This window comes from Abramis brama (genome assembly GCF_963993115.1).
Source record: "Abramis brama genome assembly, chromosome: 9".
Classification (NCBI taxonomy): Eukaryota; Metazoa; Chordata; class Actinopteri; order Cypriniformes; family Leuciscidae; genus Abramis; species Abramis brama.
In genome coordinates this window covers 21375966-21388230 of record NC_139971.1, presented here as the reverse complement: position 1 = coordinate 21388230, position 12265 = coordinate 21375966, and the positions used below count along the sequence as shown (strand labels likewise).

General features: G+C 40.0%; 1 long non-coding RNA gene across 1 annotated transcript; it reads left to right on the top strand.

Moving 5' to 3' along the window:
* The first annotated feature begins 4542 nt into the window (after positions 1–4542).
* On the top strand, positions 4543–7197 carry LOC311089109. The gene is made up of 4 exons (XR_014607638.1): positions 4543–5394; positions 5551–5660; positions 6172–6250; positions 7114–7197. It is a non-coding gene; the product is annotated as an uncharacterized lncRNA (long non-coding RNA).
* Positions 7198–12265: the final 5068 nt, after the last annotated feature.

Below are 12265 nucleotides of genomic sequence, written 5' to 3'. Positions count from 1 at the left end.
GACGTACTGGCTTCCGCCGTCACGACTCCCACTGATCCACTACAAATCCACCTGGCCTACTCCTTGGGTAGCGCCATCCCGCTGTTTGTGGATCCTGCACAGATGGAGGCGGGTTTTCTCCTCAATTTACCCATTATAGAATCAAGCCGAATCTACCGCCTCAAAGACGTGGTCAACATTGGATTCTGGCAGCGGAACACGCAGTTTAAAGTACGGACTCCAGAAGTGGTAGCTTACCACGACAGCGACCCACAGCTATACCTCGCCCCTAACCTGCACATGTGCACCCTCACCAAAGACATTCACTATCTCTGCCCTAGCAAACCTTTCCTCCGGGACAACACAGATGGAATCTGCGGCCTCCAACAACTGGCTAACGACGCACGTTGTCCAGCCGATGCTAAGCCTCGTGACCAAGTCTCCGAGACGCAAGCTGAGATCGTAGGGAACCGATGGCTCGTGAACACTCCAGTGCGGTCAGCGACGCTGACCTATGACCAGCACGACACTGCAACCCGCGTCACCTTGCTTAACCAAAGCATGTGGATTCAAGTCCCACGAGGAGCCATCCTCCACCTGGATGACCTGGCCTTGTACCACCTGCCAAGCGAAGAGTACCAATCCGAACTAGAGATTCCATCCTTCTTCAGGAACCATAACTTCACTCTAGATCCAGAACTGGAAAAGTGGATTGCGGAAGGGGGGTCACAAATTGTCGACATAACTCCCTTGGACTCAGCCCTTCAAGCCTTGTCTCGATTACCCATCCTGAACACTTCACCTGTTGCACAGGCCTGGACCGCAGCTGATACCGCTCTGTGCATTTCCACCATCATCGGACATGCCCTCACGCTGGGCCTGGCCTATGTCCTGTACCGAAGAGTCAACGCACTCCGGACTTCCACAACCAAGCTCACAGAGGTAGTTTCCATCAGCTTCCGGAAAACCCCTCGGAAAATTTACGCCCCGCCAGAGAATGCTGAAGACCTCATCGAACTAAACCCCAATCTTAGCGACCCCTTCACAGCCACCTCACATCCTTGACTTGCCATCTGATCATTGTTGCCGTGATGAGTCGACCAGGTCCATCCACGCCCTGTTCACTCATCAAGGGGGGAATGTAACGCAAAGCACATGATCAGACGGCGTGTTGATTAAATTACTGAGATTACCCCGTGATCAGATCCCCCCCCCCTCTAGTCTGGGACCTAATCAACGTACTGGAATACTCATTTACAACACCTCCATTGTCTCAAGATTCTGCCCCCAAGACATACTAGACCAAACGGCGCCGACATTTGGCGTAAATCGTTGACTGCCCATCTGAATACACAAACCCCTTTCTGCTGGGTCAACAAGAACCTTTGAGTTATCACTCGGCGAACATCCGCTGACCAATAAGAGCAATCCCAGAAACCCCCCCCCCCCCCGGGATTTCTCTGACACATTGATTTGCATTTAGACACTAATTTACACTCCGAAAACAACAAGACTCTGTTCGACCAGATGCGCGTGCTGATAATCTCATCAAAACCAGTAAGACGCACACACATAGCTTCTCACCCCGCGGCTCGAGGACAAAAGTTCAACGCGCAGGCATGAACTTTCAAGACTGGTCACACACACGAAACACAGAGAAACTCACATCCCTGGACATTGTGATCAAAATCACTCTTTTCTATATATATTTTTGAAATGTATTCTGTGGTATGTCATGGTCCTTATATGGAAGACCATTATAACTGAGTTTTATGATATAATCAAAAGTGAAATGCTTATTATTATCAAGAACCATGTAACTGTTTGTTATTAACTGATATAACCACGATCCGTGGTATCGTTTTGTTCCAGAAATCCCAACGGCTCTGAATCTTTAACGCAAAATATCAGAAAATGTGTTATTCAACTAAATACCAGCGGTATCATTGATAAGAACGAAATCATAATTCCACCATTCTAGTATGAAGGGCGTATACACGCAAAGCGTCGGAAGGCTGGGCCTAACACGTTGTTAAAGACGATTGGCCTACAGGCGTGAAGGGGCGTGAGATTGGCCTCTTCAAAATGCCGTGTTTTCCCTCCTCTCAGTGCAGCACGCCAGAGAGAGAGAGACCCGCCTTCTTCCTCAAGGAAGCCTTCGCTCGCTTTTATTTCATTTTTATTTTAAGTTTTCTTTTCTTGATACTTTACCTCATCCTGATAGTTTTCTTGAAACTCAACGAAACCAACTTAAGACTAAAATCATCTTTGGCTAAGTTTTGCGCACGCCCTGAGCGACCATCGCAACAACTCCGCAGCTGACCACGTGTTTCCAGGCTCTTTTGTCCACACCGACGCACACACGATCGAGGGTCATTGGCAAAATACGTAAAGTATATTTCTAAATTTGCAATTCAAGAAAATGCTGTTCTAAGTTTGGCTAAGAATTACTAGAAGCTTTGGGGTTTTGTTGTTAAGGAATTTGAAACTGTTTGCCTGTCTTTCTCAAACTTTTCTACACTCTTCCACACACACACACACACCCACACACGCACACTCACACACCCATTTACGCTCTCCCACACGTGCTCCGGCACACACACGTTCGCCTACAAGTTCTTACCATTCCACACACACTTAAATTACCTTAATTCACTCTCTCAATCTATCTCTCTTTCTTTCTATCTCTCTCTCATAATTTTTGTTTAGTTTACTTTTATTTTATTTTTATTGTTTTATTTTTACGATCATGTTATATTGTTTGTTTGTTTGATATGCATATTTACTCCTGCGTGTAATGATTAGTACATGTAATCTTTAGTTTGCTTTATATTAAATTCTATAATCCTTTGAATTGAATCTGTCTCATATTGTTCCATTACTAAATCCCTGAAGGTGTCGATTTAAGTTACAGCTCTACCACAATTTTACTAGTAAGATATCCAAACGGTCTAAAACCCGAAGATAATCATTTCTTGTGGCCACAGGAAAGGGTTATTTTGTCGGTGTTAAAGACGATAGTTTTCTGTTCTGAAATCATACAGACTGGTCGCTGGACGAACAGTTGGTATAATAGCTGAACATTAAACTTCTACCTAAATTTCCCCTAATTAAACTATAACTCTACTCACCTATATCAGTAATTACTACGAGAAATCGTGTAATTATTGATACAAGTTGAGGTTTTGACCTATCCCTTATTTGGAATAATTTAATATATGTAAACAACATATGCATATTCATATCTTATGAATGATACCTCTTAATTGAGCTAATAAATTCCCTAAACAGAGGCATTGTTGTTACATATTCTTAAATAATTCATTATAATACATTTAAAAAAAAAGCTTTTTTTGTTTTGTTATTTATACCCAGCCAACACGTTTATGTGGGGCCCATATGGGTTACAAATGGGCGACAGGGGTACAGAGTGGGCATGGGCTCAAAATGGGCTTCTTATCTGGGGCCCATATGGGTTACAAATGGGCTACAGGGGTACAGAGTGGACATGGGCTCAAAATGGGCATCTTATCTGGGGACCACTTGGGTCAACTAAGTAGGTCCAACATGGGCAAACCCAGATGGGCTCCCTATGTGAGAACTAGTCAGTTCACTAATGGGAAAAGAGTACATACCCAGCCAGCACATGACCGACCTTCAACGTTGAAATATGAAATAATGTCAGTTTGTTGTTGAAAAAGATTAACAAAAACCCTTCTAAATCAACGTTGACATTTTTACAAGATCCCCAGCCAACACACCCATGTGGGGCCCAAACGGGCTGCAAATGGGCTGATATCCGGGGTTCACCTGGGCTACCCAACTGGGAACCCAGCTAATTTTGGTTGCGGTTTCCGTGGTGGCCCCGCATGTGTTAGCCCAGATGATTTGATGATGGGCTCTTGATGGGCTCCATATCGGGCCCATATGGGTAACCTAGGTAGCACCCATTTAGGGCCTACAGGAGTCTGCCCACATGGGTTGATGATGGGACCCAGATAGGTCTTATCTAGGGCTCTTATGGGCCACAACGGGTATATATATGGGCTACCATATTTGTCTGTTTGGGTTACCTTATTTTACAGTAAAGCCCTAAATACAATCATTACATGTAATCCACTAAACTATACTAAAATGTTAAAGGTATTCAATGAACAGAAAGCAGTAGTTCACTTTTAAAGTTACTTTATAAAGCAAGTACAAGTATCACAAAACAAGAAAAGAAAAAAGTAAAAGATTTAAAACACTTAAAACACTTCTAAATCAACGTTGACATTTTTACAAGATCTGTACGTTGAAACAACATACTACAGAAATATCTGCCTTTTAACATTATTGTGACAATTAATTAGCATTTCATATTTTTTTTAATATAACAGCTCTTCAGTGTATATGTTAAAATATAATTATCATTATTAACAATAATAGTTTCACCCTCAAGAGAGCAGTGCAGCAGAAACCTTTTGCCTTATGTGATTTTGTGTGAATTTACAACTTGTCTGCTTGCCTAACCGTTTACATTGCATTATTACATTTGTATTCATACACTGTCATGTAATTTGACTAATTAATTAAATAATAATACAGACTGCAAATAAAACTCAATACACTGCTGTTAACTCGCGCAAACTATTGTTATTGGTTGTTTCGGCGTTTTACTTTGAGCATGATTGGTTAATCTGTCTGTCTTCCAGGAAACTGTACAATGAGAATGTGCGCGGCTCTGCGCGCCTATTTTAAATTTGAAAATACGTCCGTTACACTCGGTCGGTGAGCACTGAGCAGCTGCTGCTTGCATTGATTACTCGGTCAGACCTGGATTATTTTATATCTGCTTGTTGAATCCTTAAATTTTGAGCGAATTTAAGTTGATATCAATGAAGAACAAAAGCTGGAATGTGAACAGAGGAAGGGTTCGTACGTGGTCTGTAAAAATACTGGCGATATCAGGTAAGAAAACATTTTTCAGTCCTTATAGTCAGTTAAATGAACGTTTATGGACACGAGTAACGGTCATAGGCTTAATGCAACCTTATAACGTACGTTAAATAAGTTTTCTCTGTGTGTGTTTATGTACTGCTGTAGCGATATAAGAACGTATTTCAATGTAATTTAGTACCATCTGACTGACATTGCTGTGTTTTGTTGTTGGTAAGTTAACGTTGTGTTTAACGTTAATGTTGTCAGCTAACGTTTTAAAAACGCATGAGAGGTAAAAAAGCGTGGAAATGAGTAAAGTGATAAAACAGTCATTTATTCGTTAGAAGTATGTTTACATAACCTCTTCAAACACTGATAACAGTATTGAAAATATATTTGTTTACATTTTTTTTTTAGATCAAGCATTGGAATATTTTTTATCTGGGGAGAACACCCAACAGAAAGACCCATTCACCAACTAAGTTAACTGTTACAGTAAGTGTATTTTACCCACTGTTCAAAAACCTACACTGGGATTAATATATAACGTTAGTATTAAGTATGATTTTCACCTTTAAAGTAATACATTTAATGTTACTTATAGAAAGTCTAAGTAACTTTTTTTGTCCTTTTGTCTTTCTTCTGCTGAAGTGGCGCACTTAAAGTGGATTCATGTCACCTTCATCAGTCCTTTCTTTAATCACTGGACACCATAAAGGAAAAGACCCTCAGACGTGTCATAATAGGATAAATGGCTGCAGGTAAAATTATTTGATGGTTTGATTTTGGTACCAACTGTTTTTTTTTGTGTGTGTGTGTGTGTGTGTGTGTGTGTGTGTGTGTGTGTGTGTGTGTTTGCTTCCCTTGCTATGATACACATTTCTGATGGGATTGCCATGCTTAAAGTTTATGTTTACATTTTTAATCATGTAACAACTAACAGTCTCAAAGATGACATTACTAGGGCTGGATTTATTGGATGGGATGCGCGCTACAATGTTCCATTCATTCATCAACTGAAAACAGGATGAGGATGACTAATCGATTCTTGGGATTTAAGAATTGATATCGTTTCGTAAAAATGAGAATCAATTAAAATCGAGAAATCAATATTTTTTTACCCAGCCCTTCCTTGACATTACTCAGTTCATGTTGTGTGAATGTTATAATAGCAAACGCTTTTACAATTTAAGATTGTTTAAAGGAATGATATAAAAAAATACTGCTTTTTAAGGACTTTTCATTGAGTCATTTCTTCTTTCCCCCCTTCAGATTCGCCAAGGATCCAGCTGATTACTGGCAATTTGGTGGAGGATTGTTCTTTAGCTGCTACATTGCACTATCACTTCTGGTACAGATTCATTGGCCTTTTGTGTTATTTTTTATTTTACTTGATTTAATAAATTACTTTTAATTAGTAGCCTACAATGTATGGTTAGGATTCTGAATTAAAACAGTGTAATGTTTCTCCACAAATATTATCAGAAATATACAGAGCCCCCAGAGGTCAGGCAAAAATTGTTGAAACAATATAAACCTGCATTGAAAGATATGTCAAAGAGCAACAGACCACAACCCTCTCAGCTCAACACCACAATTTGTTGATTTCTTCATCTGTTTTAAAGATGAAATCATGACCTTATCATTATAGTAAGCGTAACTGACACATGGAAGTAATAATACATTTTTTACAATTCCATGTTGGGGCTCTGAAGAATTGCTTGTGTGAATACATAAAATGTGTTTTAGAATGGATAGTGTTGTATACTTTGTTTTCTACCCGACTAATTGAACTGTAAAGTGAAAATCTTGTACATGACTTAATTTGTATTGAGTTTTCTTGCTTTTATTTATACAGGATAGTACAGACAGCGGGCAAGCTTGTGACCCCATGGAAGTTTTATTAGTTATTATTTATTTGAGCAGTAACCATTCTGATTTCAGACAGACTTATGAGGCAGCATAATGGTTTAATGATCTACAACACTAATTTCTAGAAATTACTTCAAAAGTGGTAAAAGTTGGTCAAAATGTACATTTTGTGCATCCAATATGTGCAGTGCAGGGGGTGTTCCAGGACAGGTTTGCAAACCCCTTATCTAGATACACTTGATGTGGGGCACCAAAAGGCTAACCTGACACATCTGATTGAACTGTGAAAAGGAATTAAAAAAGTGGCATAATGGTTGACTGATTTATTTTCTCTTTTCAAAGGGCCGTTGGGAGAGCGACAACAGAGGAGTGAGAAGCTGCACGGTTATTGTTTTGTTTGTGAAATGGTTAATTTTTCAGATATGCATATATAACGTGTGTGTATATATATATATATATATATATTACTCTTTTCTTGTTTTGTGATACTTGTACTTGCTTAATAAAGTAACTTTAAAAGTGAACTACTGCTTTCTGTTCATTGAATACCTTTAACATTTTAGTATAGTTTAGTGGATCACATGTAATGATTGTATTTAGGGGTTTACTGTAAAATAAGGTAACCCAAACAGACAAATATGGTAGCCCATATATATACCCGTTGTGGCCCATAAGAGTCCTAGATAAGACCTATCTGGGTCCCATCATCAACCCATGTGGGCAGACTCCTGTAGGCCCTAAATGGGAGCTACCTAGGTTACCCATATGGGCCCGATATGGAGCCCATCAAGAGCCCATCATCAACCCATCTGGGCTAACACATGTGGGGCCACCACGGAAACCGCGGCCAAAATTAGCTGGGTTCCCAGTTGGGTAGCCCAGGTGGGGCCCGGATATCAGCCCATTTGCAGCCCGTTTGGGCCCCACATGGGTGTGTTGGCTGGGTAGGCCTGAGGGATGAAACGAGAGTTAAATTCAACAAGAAAAAGAGGAATACATAAAGCAGTGAGCCACTTTGGCTTGTGGATGAAAATGTTTGGATATTAAATAAAATAAAATTAACAACATATTCAAGAGATGACAATTTTGGGATTTCGTAATAAAAATAAATAATATCGTTAAGGATAAGACGGTGGGTCACATTAGTAGGGTTAAATATAAGAACTTAAATCAACCCTAAATGTATTCACAAAATAAATGGGCAGCAGTTTCTTCAAAAAAACCACAAAATGAGCAAGTTTAATCAATATCAAGATATTTACAGATAGATGAATTAAACGTGTCCGTTCGAATCTTTTAAGTTGTTGCGCGTGTGATAACGCGTCGTAGGTCACATGATAACGTAAACATGGCAGATGTCCGGTTCGCATTCATACTCAACGAGATCTGGCTATAAAGTACCTACTCTTTTAGCGCTCGTTAAGTAAGTACTTATTGAAATTAAGTACCTACTCATTGAGTATGCGGTTTGGAACGCAGCCCTAGTCTGCTAGTCATGTTAATTATTAGTTCCCTTGTTTCAGGTGTGTGGTCTTGTCAGTTTGTATGGTCCTGATTATTGTGCTCATTTGCCCCAGCTGTGTCTCGTTCCCTCATCCCGCTGTGTATTTAAACCCTGTGTGTTTTTTTTTGTTCGGGGTCAGTTATTGAATGTATGAATGTATGTATCTTCCGTGAGTTTTCCCTGTTCCAGTTCTGAGTTTTACCAAGTCTTTGTTAATTAAATTCTATTGCTGCATTTAGATCCGACTACCGTCTCTGCTTCCATGCAGTTCATGACACCATCTATGTTGATTATGAAAAGTGAACAGCATGTGTAAGATAGGATGCGCAATATATCAGGAGACATGGAGTGGGTCAGACATGATTTTGACCACTTTATTAAGTTTTGTTTTGTAGAAAACATTTCTTTAAAGTGAATTTCGTTTTGTGTAAATTGTATCTGAATTTTAATCAATTTTCATCAACCAATTGCCTGGATTTAATAAATAAGAAGCAAATATAGCAGACAATATTATCATGACATGGAGGCGCCGACGCGGTCTTGCATTGCACGTGAACTGGAGCGCATCTCATCCTAAATTAACCAAAACTCAGCGTATGCCTCACAGACGTGAGAAATATATCTATAGAAAGCTTTAAATGTCTTTAAACGAAACAATTAAAAACGAAAAGAAATAGGCTACTCTCTGATTATGTAATCCATTATGTGCATTTTTCTCTATAGGCGCGTTCACTACAGATATGGCGATCGTCAACTTCATCTTTGCAGCCGACACTGACACAGAAAACACTAGTTTATTAGTAAAAATCAATGCACGCGTGTCACCGGATTTACAAATGCACATCTTTTTTGTTGCACGCACACATATTATGTCGAAATAACAAGATATTATGTTGAAATAACATTATTAATAATAATAAATGTTTAAGAATATTTGATTGAATGCTGAATGTTGTGCTTGTTCAATTTGATCAAATTAAAACTTTAATTGTGATAATTAAAATAATTGAATATTAAATATTGAGTGGACAAGTTTTGCTCATTTAATAATAGTATTTATATATTATATATAATTGCGCAGCTCCTCCTGTCAATGATCTAGCCCTCAGCACCTTTTTTTTTTTAATTATCTAGCGCTGCCCCTGAGCACAGACAATCCCTGCTGCCCGCGTGTGCTTATCCATTCTTTTACCCATATTCTATTTTTTGGGGGGGTTCTGAACAGATCATTGCACAAACAACTTGCATCACCAATTTTGTCCCAGCGTCCATTTTCAAATAGACAACTCCTGTTTCGCATCATTTCCCATTCCACTTCTCACGTGTGTTTTCGTGACAAAACGTGGTTTGGGGACCGGATAGAGTCGTTGGGGACAGAGTTGTTGTCAGCTTGTGTAGTGTGTAACCCCCGGTTGCAGATCATTTACATAGTGTCACATAGTGTGAACACCACAACAACTTCAAGACTCCAGAGCAAGTCACGTAGTCTAAACAGCACAGCGATCTGCCGACGTTTAAAGTTGTGTAGTGTGAACTAGGCTTTAGTTGACATGTAGTTACAAAGTTACTTATAGTCAACAGAATGTTCAATAGGGACCATCAAAATAAAGGGTTACCCACTTTTGTTTTCCATTTCCATTTTCTACTGCAAATGGAAGATTTTAATGATGTGCAAGCAGATATGGTTGAAATGGAGTTGGAACATGCAATAAATGCACGTAATACATGGACATAAATGTTTAAGAAAAATCTTTTGTAAACTCTGCACGTTAGAAAGGAATTATCTATGCTCAACAACCAAAATATCACACACGAATAAAACACAGTAATCCGCTAATCCGCTAATACCAGCGGATGACTGAAGCCTGGGGTATGCCAAGTTTCTCTGTCTGCCATTACACATTGTGCACGATTCCAGCCACGTACACTATGGCTGCTTTGTGATAGTCACCTGACAGAGGGCAACATGGAGTTGTCATCTTTATATATTTCAAACTCAAATTCATGTACATATGCAGATATCTTTAGACTAAAATATCTTTAGGCATATTCATGAATCTTTTGTAAATATGAGTAAAATCAAGTAAAGTGTTTCACACATAAAATGGACATCCATGATTTGATACATACATACATATATGTGAAATAGACTGGCCATATGTCATATGCAAAAGCTTGAAGACAAATTATATTGGTGTTCAGAATAAAATAGCTCAGAACAGTAATGTATAATTAAAAAAAAGAAAATAAAACAGACTACACAACATTTGTGTTACTTTATAACTGAATTACTGCAGCTTTAAATTCTGTTTAATGTATTCCCGTTCAAAGTGATACTTCAACGCTGCGTCATGACGTTGACGCTATGCATACAATTTTAGAATTGAGGGGCCTGAACCATACTACTTAACTCATAGTGCCACAAGTCCAATTCAAAAATTTGTTTGTGACAATAAATTTAAAGGATGCTTACTTTCATATCAAGATTCTGCCAGAACACATAAAGTTTCTCAGGTTTGCTTTCGGGGACGAAGCATACCAATTTTGAGTTCTTCCTTTCAGCCTAGCCTTGTCCACATTCACCAAGTGCATGGATGCCGTTTTGGCTTCTTTTTGACAGTTTACAGTGTATTGAAATATATAGACAATTGGCTGATACTAGCTCAATCAAGTTAGAGCCACAGCATTCGAGGTGTTATGCTCGCTCACAAGATTAAACCCCAAGAACCACTTTTCTTGGGGTGGTGTGGAACTCAACCACGATACAGGCACATATGTCTCCTGCACATGTGGTTTTGATCCTAACCACTGTAAAAAGCATCAAGCTAGGTCATAAGCTTTCTGTTCTAGAAATTCAGAGGGTGTTACTTTCCAGTTCTGGCAGAAGAAGTTTTAATCTTCTGAATAATCCTTCCAGAGTCATAAGAGTAATGTGCCCCATGCTACATGCTCTTCAACTTTGGAAGAAGCCAGGTTCCTCAACAGGGGCCTGGCACTAGGGGCATGTAGTCATTGCAAGTCTTTTATGACGGATGCCTCTCTCACAGGCTAGGGTGCGGTTCTCGATGGCTGACCAGCCGTGGTCTTTTGGGGGGACCCTCATCTCTCCTGGCACATAAAGTTCCTCAAGATGTGTGCAGTTTTTCTAGCTCTGAAATACAGCGTGTTTCAAAAAGATGGACCCAATTTGAAATAGCAATATCTGCAACCACGAAGTGCCCATAAATTAAACTCTTACCACTTGAAAGGGCAGGGAATAGAGTTCCAATGAGTTTCAATGCACTGCCCAGTGCACCAACAGCCTAATGTTGTAATTTTGAAATGTATTTGTTTGAAATTGGGTCCATCTTTTTGAAGCATCCTGTACTACCTTCCACAGCTGAGGGGCTAGCATGTGTTGGTCCATACAGACAACACTATGGTTGTTGCATCTTACATCAATCACCTGGGTGGGCTGCTCTGGATGGAAGAAAAGTTTCTTTGTCTGAGAGCATTCTACATTCTGGGGCATATAAACATGGTAGACATCCTGTCAAGGCAGGGGCTGAGGCATGGGGAATGGCGACTCCACCCATTAGTAGTAGAGTCCATATGGCAGAGGTAAGACAGGGCAAAGGTGGATCGTTTTGCCTCCGAGGAGACAACCTACTGTCCCTTCTGGTTCGCCCTCACACCTCCAGCTCTGTGGGGGCTGGAAACCATGGTGCAGTCTACGTCTGTACACCTTTCCTCTGATAGCTCTGCTGCCAGCAGTACTACCAAGGGTTTGCAAGGACCAAGTTCACCTCCTTCTAGCGGCTTCGTTCTCTCCTGTAAGATTCCAATCCGGAGAGATCTTCTCTCTCAGGTGCAAGGGATACCATTTCATCCCCAGCCGGACATCTGGAAGTTTTGGACCTGGCCACTGAGGGGCACCAGCTCAAAGATTCTGGTCTTTCAGCTGAGGTCACTGAAACAATTCAAAATTTTAGAATTCCTCCCACTTGGAAA